The following is an 11,965-nucleotide window of genomic DNA, read 5'->3' on the forward strand; positions in this document are numbered from 1 at the left end:
CAACCCCACGAACTCACAGACAGTTGTGAGAATTCCTGGGGTCAGCAGGCTTCTGCCGGCTTTGGATACCCAGGTTCACTGAGCTGGCAAAGCCCCTGTATAAAGCCACTTGAGGAAATGAGTCATCTTTCCTATGGACTGAGACTCAAGAGAGGGCCTTTCAAGAAGTTAAAAAGTTCTTATTGCAAGCTCCAGCCTTGACTCTGTCAGACATCCATAAGCCCTATCAACTCTTTGCTGACAAATGGGCTGGAATAGCAAAAGGATTCCTGACCCAACTACTCGGACCTTGGAAAAGGCCTGTGGCCTACTTGTCCAAAAAGCTTGACCCTGCAGCCTCGGGATGGCTGGGCTGCCTCAGAATCGTCGTGGCTACAGCTTTGTTGATTAAAGATGCAGACAAGCTGACCTTGGGACATCCTCTGACTGTCACGACCCCTCACTCAATTGAGGGTGTCCTTAAAAATCCCCCCAATCAATGGATAACAAATGCTTGGCTGACGCATTATCAGTCCTTGCTCCTTAATCCACCGCCCCCATGCAGTTCCTCTCCAGCACTGCTCTCAATCCTGCCACCCTGCTGCCAGAACCAGATCTCGAGGGCTTGCACGATTGCCTGGAGGTACTTTGCAGCCTGCATGGGACTCGGAAAGACATGATGGCCATCCCATGGTCCCACCCAGACTTAATTCTGTTCACAGATGGTAGCAGCTTCATCAAAGGAATCAGGTATGCAGGGGCAGCAGCGGCCAGTCCATCACAAATAATTGGGGCCTCTTCTCTGCCAGTCGTGACCTCCACCCAAAAGGCTAAAATAATTGCCCTGACTCAGGCCCTGAAGCTGAGTAAAGACCAGACTTTACTTTTAACATTTTCACGTATAGCCAATATGCTTTTGCTACAGCCCATGTCCACGGGGCCATGTACAAGGAAAGGGGCCTCCTGATGACAGGGGGAAAAACTATCAAAAACAAACAAGAAATCTTAGACCTACTGGAGACCATCTGGCTACCAAAGAGACTGGCTATCATCCATTATCTGGGACACCAAAAAGGGGATTCTCTAGAAGCACAAAAATAGAAGAGTGGACCTCATGGCTAGAGAAGTGGCCCTAATGGCCCCCAACCTGATGGTCATCCTGCCTGAACCCCTCCTACCAGAAGAGCCCTCCTACTCAGCCCAGGATGATCAGGATTTAGCTTCCCTACAAAACACCAAGACCAAGAGTGGATGGAGATACACGGAAGCTCATCCTACTGCACAACTGGAGTTTAATATGTAAACTCCACAGAGGGACTCACCTCAGAAAAAGAAATTACAAGAACTCCCGACTCCCTACCATATCTTTAACCTATCCAAAATGATTGAAAGCTGCCTTTCCAAAAGCCTTCCATGTCAGGTTACTAACCGGAAAGGAAAATTCATGCCCCCAGCTAGAAGGGAGAGGGGCATGATGCTTGGAGTCCATTGGGAAGTGGACTTCACTGAGATAAAACCTGGTAGGTATGGCTATAAATATCTCTTAGTTTTTGTAGATACATTTTCAGGATGGGTCAAAGCCTTCCCCACCAAGGGGGAAACCACCTCAGTAGTAATCCAAAAGATCATCGATGAACTGATACCAAGGTATGGACTCCCCTCTGTGATTGGGTCCGATAATGGACCCGCCTTCATCTCTAAGGTAACTCAAGGATTAATTAAAACATTGGGGACTGATTGGAAACTACATTGTGTGTATCACCCCCAGAGTTCAGGACAAGTAGAAAGGATGAATCGGACTCTTAAGGAGACCTTAACCAAATTAACCCTAGAAACTGGTGATGACTGGATAGTCCTCCTGCCTTTTGCCTTATATAGCGTCAGAAATACCCCCCTATACTCAAGGCCTAACACCATATGAAATTGTGTATGGCTGGCCACCCCCTTTACTTCCTAAACTGCCCTCAGATGTGTTGATTAAGTTGTCTGAATCTCAGTTTCTTAAGTCCATCCAGGCACTGCAGACAATCCAGGATAATATTTACCCTTTACTGAGACACATGTATGAGCTGCCCGCGATCCAACCTCATAGGTTTAAGCCTGGAGACCTCATCTGGGTCAAACAGCATCATAAAGAGACCCTCGGACCTCAATGGAAGGTATCACACACTGTCATTCTTACCACCCCCATGGCAGTCAAGGTTGACAACATCAAGACCTGGCTACACCATTCACACCTGAAATTGGTGCCAAATGGCAAACCTGATGAACTGGACAAGAGATGGAAGGTCACACGGGTAAAAGAAAATTCCCTCAAGCTAAAAATCACTGCTACACCCTAACCCTTGTTTCCTTTTTATGTTTTCTCACAGAGCTTGCCCTAGCTAACTCCCCCTATGGAGTCCAAAACCTCACCTGGATAGTTAGTAGCACATCCACCAGGAAGATAGTGAATGTGAATATCTCCTCTCACCTGGGATCTCTAGGGACCTGGTTCCCCAAGATTACATTTGACCTTTGTGATCTGCTTGAAGGGACTTGGGACTCGTCTTCTCCATCAGGTACTGCAAACTATGGTTGCCAGAGTCCCCTTGCCTGAAGGAGGACTCAGGAACACCACTTTTATGTTTTCCTGGGTGACAATGGTAACCAGTAAAGTACCTGTGGGGGGCCAGGGGAATATTTTTGTGCCTCCTGGAGCTACGTGTCCACTGGGTATATTAATTGGGCTGCCCCAGTCACTACCGACTTAATCCAGGTAACTGCAGTCCCTGGCAGGTCCTGGCTTACTAGAAACTGCAACACAGGACAACTTGATGTACCCTGTACTTCCCTTAGATGCATCCCTAGCTCCCTAAGCTTTACCCCAAGGGGAAAGGAACTTAAACAACAACAAAAATGGATTGATGGACGGACCTGGGGCCTCAGACTATATGCCTTGGGGACTGACCCAGGAATACTCTTTTTGGTCCATCTTCAGGTGGGTCCAGTCTTAGGAACTCAGATGGGGCCGGCCCTTACAATGTTACAGCCCACTGGATGACCAACACCAGCCTTGATAATGTTTAAATCCGCCAAAGGCCAGCCCCTAGCCAAATTATCCAATCCGGCAAAATGCTGACCGCCACTCCACCCACTGAAAAATCTACCCCCTCAGGGGGCCCAAAAGCCCCTGCTGCCATCCCCTGGACTTATGAACCTCCTAAATGCCACCTTTATTGCTTTAAATAACACCTCCCCTAACCTCACTACCCATTGCTGGTTTTGCATGGACCCGAGCCTTCCCTTTTATGATGGACTAGCCCTCCCAGGAAATAATACTGTCACTTCTAACCCCACTGCCTGTAGAATTCCCCCACCTATGGGAAGAAGGGGGCTTACTCTCACACAAGTATATGGAAAAGGGCTATGCATGACTCCCTCACATAAAATTGTCCCCCCTTCTTACCAACATCTATGTAACTCTGTTCCAGAGATAGGGGCTACTATACCTAACCCATATATGGTGTCCCCCAACTCTACTTGGTGGGCCTGTACCTCTGGCTTAACTACATGCCTCCACTCCTCCATTTTAAACCAGACCAGGGATATTTGTGTGCTAGTACAGCTGGTTCCCCATCTATATTATAGAAGAGACATAGAAATGGAAACCAGAGTCTTGGAAGAATCTAGACCTCATAGGGCCATATGAACCATTGCAATTGTCCTGTCTACCTTACTCGAGGTTGGAGTAACCAGCGCAACTGGTCTGGGGATAAAAATTAGTCCTTCAGGATAAAAATTACCACCTCCTTAGATAGGCCATAGGCTTAGACATACAATCATTAGAAACATCTATCCGCCATCTCAAAGAGTCTCTATCCTCTCTAGCTGAGGTAACCTTACAGAATAGGAGAGGGATTTACTTTTTCTAGAGAAAGGAGGACTCTGTGTTGCCCTAGGGGAACAGTGCTGTTTCTATTTCAACCACTCAGGAGTTATAAAACAGTGTTTGGCCGAGGTCCATAAAAGACTTAAGGAAAGGGAAAACAACCAACTAACTCAACAAAATTGGTACAAATCTCTATTTGACTGGTCCCCATGGTTAACAACTTCAATTTCAGCGATGGTCAGACCTCTCCTCTTACTCCTACTAGCAGTCACCTGTGGCCCCCGTGTTCTTAATGACTTGCTCAAATTCATCCGAGAACGGATACAGACAGTCCAACTGATGGTACTGTGTTCACAGTATACTCATTTGAATCAAGACCCCAAGCTTTATAATAATATAGAAATGGCCCCACTGCCTTAAATGCACTATCTAACCACTTCTTTTTTACTTCTGTAATTTGCTTGGCTTAAAGATTTAACCCTTGCCATAACTCTAGGGGGGAGTGAAGAGTTCTCAGAATGTACTGACTCCATTTTGGCTAGCTTCTTCAGACAAGCCCAGACAAGCCCAGGCATGTTGTGAATCTCCGGTTGCTACCCAGCTCCCCCCCACCCCCTGGGAGGCTTTAAGATTAAACAAGCCCTGAGCATGTAAAAGCCTTATAAGGTATAAACAGAAACTTCTGGCCCTAGAGATTACAGTCAGCACATTCCAATGTCCTGAAGACAGCCCCTACCAATCAGAACTTCCCCGGTACTCAGGACATGGAGCCATCCAATCATTTTAAAAAGATGCTTGGCACACACGAGTTTCTGTGGAGTTCCCCAACAAAAGCCCCTGCCTGTTATTGTTCAGGGCCAGACTCCATCTTTGGCTCGTGAAGTCTGTTTCCGGCTAGCCGCCAATTGGTTGCTTTTGTTCTAAATTCGCAAATAAACCTTTTATACAATCTTCTTGGTGTCTGTGGGAATTATTCTCGATTCTTGGACCCTAACAAGCAGCAAACCTCAGTCAACAGTTTGGAGGGCACAAATCATATGTATCGTAAACTACAATGTGTAACTAAGATGGAAAACATCTGAAAGTGAATTGTGTCAGTTCTAGAATGACTTTAGGACAAATGACAAATACTTTGTAGTTTAGGACACTTAGTTAACACTGTCTCTCAGCTGTAACATGAAGTCACCACAGTGACCTCAGGGATTAGCAACTAGAAGTAGTATCCATCCTAGATGAAACAGGAAACTTCACCTGGTCCAGCACAGCCACTTAGCTCAGCTGGCTGGCCCCTCAAGGCCTTCATACATTGACTTCCACCAAGGGCCACACAGTGAACATTTCAAGTTTTGGAGTTCAGGGAGTCTCTGTAACAACTTCTCTGTAGATGAAGACAACTGACCAATAAAACTTTATTTGTAAAACTAAATGGTGGGATTTAGCTGAAAGACCCAGTCTACTTGAAACGCTTGCTTCAGGTTGAAGTCCAGCAATTATCCATTTCCACATCTGCTTCTTTCTCCACTTGAAGCTTTGAGGTACAGGTCCTCACCTTCAGAGCAGCAGTTTAGGATACTTGGTTAACACCATCTCTCAGCTGTAACATGGAAGTCACTCTAACTGGGTAGAGGAGTCATACTGGGTCCCTTTAAAACATGTCTGGTCTTTCACAGCATAAAATATGTCTCACCAGGTGAGTGAGACACTGGGAACAAAACAGAACCAAACCTGGCTCCTACACATCCCTCAGCTGTTTCATACTTGGCTGAGCTATGATTCTACCCTCCACATGTTTCCCAAAACCACAATCAAGGGCATTGGTGAGCACACTTCCACAGGTATTACAAATAAAGCTAAACTTTCTATTGAATTTAATTTATTAACTTATTATTATTTTCTTATTTTTGAGGTGCAAGAGACCAAATCTAAGGTTTTGCCCCATGCTAGGCAAGTTCTCTACTGCTGAGTATCCCCCATCCCCCAAACTTTATATTTTTATGAGAAGCAAGCCTAATCGAACCCCTTAAATGACTGCCAAGCAGGTATTTGCAAAATTCTTAGGCAAGGGACCAGATAGTTAATATTTTGTATCATTGCAGCACAAAGTCTGCCATAGAGTATATGTTAATGAATGAACATTGCTGTGTTCCAATAAAACTTCATTTACAAAAGTAGGTTGCAGACAGGACATAGTTTGCAAACCTGGAATCATGCCATACAAAGATCATGTGACTTTTCCATTTCTTTACTAGTAAATAATCTATTTATGAAGGAAACTATTTTTCAATATAGTAGCTTCTCAATAAGACTGTTTCTGCTAATAATTCTTTTATCTTGCTCACAGATTGTACAGCTCTTCAATTTCCACCTGATATTTTTCAGACTGTAAATGTTCTCCCTATATGGAAACAGTTTTCCAGGCAGCTTGGAGCTTGCTCATGTGAACTTACAGCAATGGTGACAGCATGCACAAGACCCATGCAAATACAAACCAGACAAAAACTCAGCATAGAAGTGGGGAAATGTGTGGGAAGCCCACAGTAGCTGAGGAGCTACTGGCAACTGATCACTGCTAGGTGAGGGAGAGTTCCTCTTTTTTTAAGGAAGTGGTGCTAGAGAGGTTGACCAAGTGCCAGTGAACAAACACACACTGAGGGGACATCTAGGGACACAACTTGACCCAATAGGCCTTAACATATATGACAGAGTGCATGAAATCTGGCAGGGGGAAAGCGTATGAAGGGGTGCAGACAGGGAAGAGGTAAATATGATCAAGATATAGTGTATGAAATGTGTAAATTTTTAATAAAATTTCAGAAATAATTACAGAAAAAAATGCTCCCCCAAAGGCTCGTGTATTTCTGGTGTGGTCCTCAGTTGTGAAGTGTTGAACGCTTTAGAAGGAAGGGCCTGCTAGAGCAAAATTGGATTAAAGGAGTGTGCCTTTGAAGGGACCCCAAGTCTCATCCTACTAATCTATTTGCTTCCCAGATGCCATGACATAACATTTTTACTGTACTATATGCTCCCAACAAGATGCTCTGTTTGGTGACAGGCCCCAAATGAGAAGGCCAAGAAACCATGATTGAACTCGCAGTCAAAACAAACCCTTCTTCTTTCTCAGCTGATTATCCCAGACATTCTTCTCATTCTCTCTCTCCCTCCCTCTCTCTCTCTCTCTCTCTCTCTCACTCTCTCGCTCTCTCGCTCTCTCGCTCTTTCTCTCTCTGTCGCTCTTGCTCTGTTGTGTGTGTGTGTGTCTCCCCACAATTACAACCAAAGATTGATAAAACTAAAGGATTATCTTCTACACAGTGGCGAGATCTGAACCAACCCTATGTATTGTATTTAGCTTCTTAAGCTTGTTCACTAAGTGGCCTGTGAACATCAAAGTCCAGCTCTTCATCCTTCTGCATCTGTTTTCCATTTTCACACCCTACCCTTGCAGAGACATACCCAACCATGAAGACCCAAGCCAAGTTCAACAACAGAAGAAGTGACTAATTCAAACTAACGTGTTTATCAATCTTTCCAGAGACAGGACAAATTAACTTGCTTATTTGCCTTTAATCAGGTCTAAGCCATGACCCTTGTCCTCTGTGAATGATTGAATAAGTTGATGATTTCTTCACAAGAGAGTGCCTCAGAGTGAACTAATTTATCTTTGCTTTATGTCTTAGATAAATCTTATGTGTGAATAAAATTGTTCTTCCAAATAACTGGTAAATTTTATTTGTGCTTGTTGAAAAAAACTAATCACAATAAAATAATCTTTCTAAGCCGGGCATGGTGGCACACGCCTTTAATCCCAGCACTCGGGAGGCAGTAACCTGGAACTTACCAAGAAGGCTAGGCTAGCTGGCCAGTGAGCCCAGGTATCTGCCTGTCTCTGCTTGCTCAGTGCTGGGATTGTAAGGGTATGTCATCATTCCCAGCTTTTTACCTGGTTCCAGATATCAAACTCAGGTCCCTCATACTTGCAAGGCAAACACTTTACTTACTGAGCCATTTCTCCATCCCCCAAATTTTTTAATTAAAAATATTTTTAAACCAAACATATACATCTCCAAATGATGATAATTATGCCCACATATCATTTTTCATCTCTTTCTGGTGCTGTTCAACTTCCCATGTGCCCTGGGACTTGAAATGGTCTTCTGAGGGGTCATTACAAAGACTCTTTGGTTTGTTCTAGAGCTGAAGACCCCAGACCATCACTAAGCTAAAATCTCAACCCCCAAAGACTTTAAGGTGGAGATATGAACTCCCCATCCCACCCCTTGTCTTTTTGACTAGCTTTACCCTAGACAAGAGGAATCCCAAGAGAATTCCCCTAGAGCCTGGAGCTCCTCAGTCTATGGTGAAAGAAACAAAATCTTGTGGGAAGCCAGAGAACTCATTAATGAGAGCTTCACAGAGTTGATGGAGGCAGGGAGAAGACCGGGGCAAAACCGCTGTAGCTCCAGCTCCTGGCAAAGTTCTTATCAGTTCTCTCTGTCTTTCTCTTCCTCTGTTTCCTTCTTCTTTCTTCTTCTCCTTCTCCTTCTTCTCCTCTTCCTCTTCCTCTTCTTCTTCATCTTCTCCTCCTCTTCTTCCTCCTCCTCTTCCTCTTCCTCTTCCTCTTCTTCTTCTCCTCTTCCTCCTCTCTCTCTCTCTCTCTCTCTCTCGCTCACTCTCTCTCTCCCTCCCTCCTCTGCCCCCTCCCCAGGCATGTAGAGGCCAGAGGTTGCTATTCTTCAGGAGCCAACCACTTTGTTTGGAGTCAGAGTCTCTCACTGACCTGAAACTCTCCAAGCAAGCTAGGTCGGCCATTAGTCAAACCCCAGGGATTGTCCAGCCTCCACTTACCCAGCACTGGGATTACAATGTGCAGCACCACACCTGGCTTTTACACGGGTGCTGGGGATTGAACTTGGGGCCTCATGCTTATACAGCAAGCACTTTACCAACTGGCTCATCTCCCCAACTCCCTGCTAATTCATTTCCTCATCTTTACGTACCCAACTGCTCTCAGGGGCTACAATTCATCTCCTGCTCTTCCTTCTCTCTGCCTCCCCACTGTCCTCTGCTCTGTTAGCAAAGTACTCTTTGCAGTGTCTCTTTCCTGCAGGCTGGCCACCAAGACTAGCTCAGTTCTCTCTCTCTCTCTCTCTCTCTCTCTCTCTCTCTCTCTCACACACACACACACACACACACACACACACACACATTTCAACGGAACTGAAATAACATGGTAAGTGCTTACCTCAGTATTTGGTAAATATTCAACATAGATTTAGATAAAATAAATCTGAAATCATAGTAACAGTTAATTGTACCTAAAATACATTTTTAGGTATTTGTGACCAGTCAAGAAGGTAAAGCAGCAGCCTGTTTAGGTTAATACAGGACTCCTGAGTATTCTACCATGGTTATAATTCTTTCCTAAAGAATTAGTCTTGGTCCCATAAGGCACCCCTTTATCTTACAATAAATGTCCCTTTTTGCACAGACTAAATTAAGAGGCTTCCTGTTACATCCATATAATACTAACTCTCTGCTGGATGTTGGATAATATTTAAATGCATTATAAAACATTAAAAAGTACTGCTGTACTTGACCTATTGAATTTCTTCCAACTGTGCAGTCATCTAAGAATATGTAGGTATTTTTCTTTTTATTGAATTTTTGTGAATTTCATACATTTTGATCATATTTAGCCCCCTCCCCTGTCCTCACCCCTCCCGTAAGCTCCCCACCAGATTTCATGCATTCTGGCCTTTGGCAGAAGGACTTAGGGAAACAAGCTGTGCTCATTCAACAGCAGTAAAGCGAGCCTGTGGTAATAATAACCACGACACTTTCTGCTACTTTCCTGCCGTCTTCACAAGGAGAGAAGCCGACTCTTTGTCACTGCTGTTTTTTAACTACGTCCTGATCAGTTTATGTCATGAAGGCCTCTTTCTAAGAAGAGAGCTGGGTGAGGAAGTAACTGTCTATTGATATTTCATGTTATAACCACATAAGGGGCTCAGGAGCAATGTGTGATGAAAACCAGAAAGAGTACAATCAAAGTTTTTATTTAGATTTTGTAAACTTTACAAATACGTCTTATTTTAAGCAACTATTAGTTCCATTGAATATGTAAGGAAATAGTGCACATTTGTTTATTGGAACTTCTCAGAATTTCCAGAAAATTTCTCTGCATGAAAGTAACAACAGCCTAGTGTGGTGGTACACACCTTTAGTTCCAGAACCAGGGAGGCAGAGGCAGGCAGATCCTCGTGAGACCCGGCCAGCTTGAGCTATATACATAGGGAGTTGTAGGCCAGTGGGGGCTACAGGAAGGCCCTGCCTCAAAAAAATAATGAAAAAAGAAAATAACAATAAATAAGGATTTGGTTACAGTGCTGAATGGAGCCAAATTGTTCAGATTGTGCAGGTAGTTCCATGAGGGGCTCAGAGTCACACAAGACCTATAGGATGATGACAACAGGGCAGATGTTGACTGCAGTAAAAAGCAAATGCTGAGAAGCAAGCCTGGCAATATGGTGTATGTTTTGCTTGGTGACATAGGTTCACCCAGGCCTTTCTGCTACTCCCGGTTCTCAACTTGAGCCATTCAGCTGAATGTCATATGGAACACCAAGAAACTAGCAAATACATTTACACACTTTTATCCTTTTTTTCTGTCTAAGGAGAAAATGATTTATTGGTTGTGATTGCATGCTTCCTTACCAGTCACTTGGATTTGTTGCTCTTGGTTTGATTTTGTGCTTTAACAGTGTTGTGGATCAAACGCAGGCCCTTGCACCTGCTACACAAGTGCTCTGCCACCAGGCTATCCTCCCAGCCCCCTTCCCGTAGTTTTACCACATAAGTAAAATACTTGGTCTGCTGGACTCAGTAACTACATAGTACAGGAAGAAATAGAGGGATTCCTTTCCTCTGGGCTTGTGCTCACCAGCTTTCTATCACCATAACACATAACAACACATCAACTTATAAAGAAAAAAGGCTGAATTTTGGTCGTGCTTTTAAAGGGCTTGCTTTTAGGCCTTTGGTTGAATGTCAGATGGCAATAATAGAAAGTTTGTCACAAAACCAAACAACTCATCTCAAGGCTAGGGAACAAAAGAGAACAGGAAGAAGGGTTGCAGTCCCCTGACCCCCCCCTCACAGCAACTACTCAGCCACCTGACAGACAAGGCTTTGCCTCTTAAAGATTCTGTTCTACCTTTCCATTTGCTCCAAGCTGAGGGCCCAGTCTTTAACACAATGCTTTAGGGGACATTCTCTACCCAACTTTAGCCAACATTCTTCTTCCCAAGGGTCAAATTGAACAGTGAGGTTGGTTCTTTTCCTGGATTCCTTTCCCACAGTTTGCAAGCCATGACACTCACCCATGAACTTGTACTACAGTTTTGTCTTCTGAGACTCTAAGGAGAGATTTAACTCTTAATGTTGCTGTGAAGACTAAATGGAGTGAAGTGGAAAGTGTCATAAATGAACAGGAGACAGGCAGGAAGTTCCAACAGCTCTTCACATGATACAGTTGATTGGGTATCAGAAAATTGGAGAATAATCATGTTTACATTTCAGAAGAAGACTTCTGAGCTTGGGAAGATGTCTGTTGGTAAAGTCCTTTCTGTTCAAGCAAGAAAACCAGATCAGATCTCTAGCACCCAAGTAAAAAGGAGGGCATAATAGTATACATCTGTACCCTAACTGTTAGGAAGGTGGAGATAGGTGAAGCCCGGGCTTACTGGTCAGCCAACCTAGCCTGTTTGGCAAGCCCCAGGTTCACACAGACACTATCTTAAAAAGAAAGTGGAGAGGGCCAACAGGATGGTTTAATCAGTAGAGGCTCTTGCCACCAAGCCTGACAACCTGAATTTGATCACAGAACTCACAGAGTAGAAGGGGAGAAAAATCTTCCTCCCTCCAAGTTGTCCTCTGAACTCCACATCTTTGTCACGGTGCACACATGCCTTGTCAGCACGCACATGCACACAAACACACATACACATACCCACACAAAATAAATACATAAGTGTTTCTAAAACAAAGTGGAGAGAGATTGAAGAAGACATCCAATGTCAAGCTCTGGCCTCTACATGCATGCACAGGTTCATTTTT

This window comes from Nannospalax galili, unplaced genomic scaffold, assembly GCF_000622305.1.
Source record: "Nannospalax galili isolate Female #2095 unplaced genomic scaffold, S.galili_v1.0 scaffold43, whole genome shotgun sequence".
In the NCBI taxonomy this organism is placed as follows: Eukaryota; Metazoa; Chordata; class Mammalia; order Rodentia; family Spalacidae; genus Nannospalax; species Nannospalax galili.